Genomic DNA, 5,896 nt, shown 5'->3' on the forward strand with positions numbered 1-5,896 from the left:
CAGCGCAAAGCGCCCCGCCAATCCGGTAAGTTTTAATGTTTCGCAAGACGCGCTTTTTATCGGCACATCCGCGGGAGGATCCTAAGCCTCCATGCCGTTTTTTGTAGGACTAGGTAGCGATAGGGGAGCGGATCGACTGCCCTGCTCCGTTTCCCGAAGATCCAGAATCAGAGCTCCTAACAAGGATGTTGTTCCCGGCGCCCTATGAGGTTCCGGAGAAGAAGGCCAAGAAGACGACCGCGGGGAGCAGGAAAGGTCTCTAGTGCAAGGTTGTATTAGACTCAACGTCCGAAGACACTGAGGTGCACTCCTCCCACGAAGACAAGGAGGAGGAAGAGGAAATCCCTTCCTCCCCAATCGGGGGGGGGGGGAGGGGGAGAAGAGAAAGGCCGCCCCACATGGGGAGGCCGGAACGTCCAAGAAGGGAAATACCTTCCTTCCAGACCACTCCACCACGGCCACCTACAGTGACGAGGAGTGGTTGCCCAGGGACAAGCCCCTGGCTAAGTCGTAAGTATCCGGACACTATAATACTTCCAGCGTGTTTTGCTTTATTGATCCTTACAATGCCGAACATGCATATGTAGTCTGGCCAATTCCCACATTGAGGTATCCTCTTCGGAGGAGTCCCTGGACCCGTCGGCGATGAACACCGATTCACACCCGATGGCCTCCTACCCCAGGCCCGTGGACGCCACTGAAGTGTTGTCCCAGAGGATGCCGGACCAGGGGGAGACAATTCTTGAGACGCCCCCAAGCGAGATCCCAATCACCAGGCACATGGGGGGGGGGGGAGACCCCCATGGACTCTGTTAACGGGGGCCGCATCAAGTTTGGCCCCCAGCCGAATACGGCTCCTGAACCCTAGGTGGTTTCGAACTCAGGCAGGTAGCCCCTCGCTAAGGAGGGCGAGCCGCCCATACCGATGACCTTTGTCCATCCAGAGGCATCGGATAACTTGCTGGAAGCGCTTCGTGGCGCTTCCATTGATGATGAACACCATACTCTTTTGAGTGCGGTGATTGAGAAGGTCCAGTCTGTGAAAAGTGGATTTACCGAAGCCTGCACCAGCTTCCTAACAGGCTTGGAGGTAAGTAACAAGATTATGAGAAAATATCACAATATAGACAGTAGCCCCTGATGCTCTGTTTGGTGTTCGGAACGAAAGGCCGAACATAGGATCAAATAATATCCGTAGGAGTCTAACAGAAGAAGTCTATGTGAATAAGCAGGCGTCGCTGCTGGCCGCTGCCGCTCGTACTGCGGAGGTCTTTGGACTGAAGCGGGACCTGGAGAGGGCCGAGGGAGAGCTCGGCCTCGTGAAGAGGTAGCTCGAGGAGAACAAAGGTACACAATACCCCGTCTGCATATTAAAAAGGAAAAATGGTTTCTGATAATGAAAGCGTCATGAACTTTTATTAGGGACCAGGACCGAAGTGGCGGCCCTTAAGATGGCGCTTACCGAGGCCGAAGACAAAGAGGCCAAGGAGCACGCTGAGCGTGAGAAGCAAGAGGCTCGGGTCAGCGAGGTCCAGCAAGAGCTCCATGATTTCTTCCAAATATATGAGTCACTGGAGCGTGACTCTAAGACGCAAGAGTCCGAGCTTGCTAAGGCCCTCTGGAGCGCGCGAAACGCCAAAGCCGAAGCCCAAAAGGCCCTCCAGGAGATTCAGGCAGCCAAGAAGATTGCGGTGGGTAAGGCATTCATTATGCAAAGCAAGCATGTGAAGGAGATTTTCCTTTTACTTACCCGAATTTGGAGCTCTCTAGGAGCGTTCGCAGATCTGCCGCGCAGCATATCTGATGCCGCAGAGTTCTACCGAGCCGAAGAAGGGAGCTCGACGGAGAAGCTATTCTGGTCTCAGTACATTGGGACCGAACATCCGATGCCCTTAAGCGACCAGCTGAAGCAACTGGTCAAACTGCACAAGGCGGCCGAACTGGCCATGAAGGACCTCATAGTCCGGTTGTGGCCTGCCGAGCCTCTGCCCAGCAGCTACTTCGGCCTCGCAAAGCGGCTTGTGAGTGCCTGCCTGCGGCTTGACGTCATAAAGCGGTCAGTTTGCATTGAAGGTGCGCGAATGGCCTTCGCCCGTGCAAAAGTGCATTGGGAGAAGATGGATGCCGAGAAGCTGATAACCGAAGGGCCGCCCAAGGGCAAGGAGCATCGCCACCCCGAGAAGTATTATGATAATGTCCTAAAGTGCTCTCGCCTTTTGGCGAAGCAATGTGCGAAGGATGTAATCTTTGAGTGAATGTACTCGTTTTATCCTGTAATATGAAACAAGTTCTTTTGCACAATATAACACTTGTTAATTTAAAATTTTACCTTTTGTGCGACCGCTTATAAAATCTGAGAGTTGGCCAGTCGTTGGCTTCTGCCCCCATGTAACTAGTACCGGGGTATTCGGGATAAATCTAAACACTCTTTATCCAAATTTTTGGTCCTTTAAGGAGGTGTTTAGCGCAACGAACAAGGCAATCGGACTATACAACTTTATCACTCTCACTTAGCCATAGAAGTTCCATAATTTTAAATTTCGGCATAGCCCCTGGTATTTGGAAGGCCAAACTTGGGGCGCTATACACGCCTAAATCGGACAAAGACCGATTCCTCGCCCGAAGCGGAAAAAATCTTTAAGGATTTGAAACCTCTCGAACAGCGACCAGCTCTCGCCGCATCATGACAGTCAGTTTTTGGCTTTCTCTACTGAGGTGCTCGTCCGGAAGAATCGGGACACAATCGCAGTAGTTCTCCCTGTGCCACCTTAGCCGATATAGCGGAACGTAAGGCGGCAAAACATGGGAGCCGGGCAAACCCAACTATTGACCCAAGACATGATTCGGAGCTGATGCATATAATGCTATAAGTTTGGGGTGCTGCACTATCGGAAGTGTTTGGACTTTTCTTTCTGTGTTATGGGGTACACTGAAGCCCCTGGCGAACTGGGTTGTACCAACATGTAAGTGTGCAATTTGTAATAAATAAACAGTCAATGAAAAAGATAAAGAAATGTAATAATAAGCTGACGCTGTATATTATTTTCCATTGTTGTTTGAATAATACGTCAAGGCGTACGTATACAAGTAGTGCGATAAGCCAAATAGTACTATTTGACATCTCCTAGCCAAGAGTGAGCTGCGTATGGGTATGTAAAACAGGTATAGCGATCGTTGTCAGAGACCACCTGGGGATTCCCTTGTACGTCAAAGCTCCTTGCCTTCTTGGTGTTTCCGTCATGTGATGGGTCCGATAATCGGACTATCGGAAGAGCCTCCAAAAAATAGGGACCTGAAAGAAAGAAAAGGGGTGAAGGTATACGGATCCTGGGGCGGTTGAGCCGCATTGTGGACCGCATTGTAGTCGTGCCTCCGCCTATGCCCATGGTATTTTCAGTGCATAGTTATGTACGCACGACACAAATTTCACCGCTTGATTGGGATCAGGACGGAGGCCGAATTGCTTGGCGAGCTCTGGTCGTGCTGGACGATCTTGTTGCAGAGTATTTCGGACTCACTTGGCGGTGTCTGGGGGCTTTATTGCTGAATTGGAGGCCCGCCTAAGAAGTCTGCTCTGTACTTCTGCTGCGAGGGCCGTAGTGTGCTCCTCCGTACGGAGGGAGCGCTCTGTGTTTCCATTGACTGTTATAACCCCGCGAGGTCCTGGCATCTTGATCTTGAGGTAGGCATAATGTGGCACCGCATTGAATCTGGCAAAAGCGGTTCGTCCAAGCTGTGCATGATAGCCACTGCAGAAAGGGACAATATCGAAGATTAACTCCCCGCTTTGGAAGTTGTCCCGAGATCCGAAGACTACTTCCAGTGTGATTGAGCCCGTGCAACAAGCTTCTACACCTAGTATGACACCTTTGAAGGTGGTTTTGGTGGGTTTGATCCTTGAGGGATCGATGCCCATTTTGCGCACCGTATCCTGATAGAGCAGGTTCAGGCTGCTGCCACTGTCCATAAGGACTCGTGTGAAATGGAATCCGTCACTGATGGGTCGAGGACCAACACGACCAAACCGCCATGACGAATACTGGTCAGATGGTCCCTGCGATCAAAGGTGATCGGACAAGAAGACCATGGGTTGAACTTTGGGGCGACTAGCTCCATCGTGTAGACGTCCCTTAGTGCATGCTTCAACTCTCTCTTGGGAATATGGGTTGCGTATATCATATTTACCATTTTTACTTGGGGAGGAAATTTCTTCTATCCTCCTATGTTCGGTAGCTGGGGTTCCTCGTCGTCATTACTATGTAGCCCCTTTTCCTTGTTTTCGCCATTCAACTTGCCGGCCTGCTTAAACACCCAGCATTCTCTGTTGGTGTGATTGGCTAGTTTATTGGGGGTGCCGTGAATTTGACATGAACGATTGAGTATGCGGTCCAGACTAGACGGACCCGGATTGTTTCTTTTGAATGGCTTTTTCCACTGACTGGACTTAGAGCCAGTGAATCCGACATTGATGGCCGTGTCTTCGGCGTTGTCGCCATTACTACGATGCTTGTTCCTGTTGCGTCGGGGCTTGCCGTTGCTATCTCTAGCGTCTGAGGTGCCAGGATTTCTTGATGTGCTGTTGCTATGAGCTAGCCAGCTGTCCTCGCCCGCACAAAAGCGGGTCATGGGTGTCGTGAGGGCTGCCATGGACTTCGGCTTCTCTTGGCCGAGGTGTCGGGCGAGCCACTCGTGAAAGATGTTATGCTTAAAGGCCGCTAGGGCTTCGGCATTCGGACAGTCGACAATTTGGTTCTTTTTAGTTAGGAACCGAGTCCACAATTTCCTGGCTAACTCTCTGGGCTGTTGGGTTATATGACTTAAGTCATCAGCATCCGGTGGCCGCACATAAGTGCCCTGGAAGTTATCCAGGAATGCGTCTTCCAGGTTCTCCCAACTTCCAATAGAGTTTGCCGGCAAACTATTCAGCCAATGCCGAGCCGGTCCCTTGAGTTTTAGTGGGAGATATTTGATGGCATGTAGATCATCGCCGCGGGCCATGTGAATGTGGAGAAGGAAGTCTTATATCCATACCGTGGGGTATGTAATCCCATCGTAGGGCTCGATATTAATGGGCTTAACCCTTCCGGGAATTCATGTTCCATAACTTTGTCAGTGAAGCATAGGGGGTGTGTGGCACCTCTATGTTGGGCTACATCACGACACGGTTCAAATGAGTCTGGTTTGTTGTATTCGGCCCGGCCGGATTTGTATTTAGTATATCCGGTGTGGCGATCATCGTCACACGTTGGGGCACGCCCCCTTGATCCGTAGATCGATCTTGACTGTCCTACTTTTTTTTCCAGTTCGTGTCGCATGTCATGCGTGTAGCCCTTGGCCTTCGTGTTTTTATTTGTTTGGCGACGTGGTGCGGGTTGGTGTTCGGGCTGATACACCGCTTTGTCTCGGCCATGAGGTGGCCGGTCAGCCTCGTCCTGTGCTGGTAGTGTAGGCTCTAGGGCCTCCTCCTCGAATTGAGGTAACAACCTGCGCTTCGAGTAACTTTTGGTTGGGCGCTCAAGTCCCTATTCCTCGGCTGCCAGGACCTCAGTCCATCTATCGGTTAGCAGATCTTGATCAACTTGAAGCTGCTGTTGTTTTTTCTTCAGGCTTTTTGCAGTGGCTATAAGCCGGCGCTTGAAGTGCTCCTGCTCTACGGGATCCTCAGGCACGATAAACTCTTCATCGCCGAGGCTCACCTAGTCTTCGGAGAGAGGCATATAATTGTCATCCTCCGAGTCTCCATCCATTGCCTGTTCACCAAGGCTAGCTTGCCCATTCTCCCATCCGGCTTGCTCCAAGCTTGGCTGGGCGGGATTGTTTTCATCTTCGGCATCATCTGGAGTGCTATCGTCTCTTGTTCCGGTATCACCATTCTTGCTGTGGCAGGGCTCAGAGC

The sequence above is a fragment of the Triticum aestivum genome, chromosome 1B (genome assembly GCF_018294505.1).
Source record: "Triticum aestivum cultivar Chinese Spring chromosome 1B, IWGSC CS RefSeq v2.1, whole genome shotgun sequence".
NCBI lineage: Eukaryota > Viridiplantae > Streptophyta > Magnoliopsida > Poales > Poaceae > Triticum > Triticum aestivum.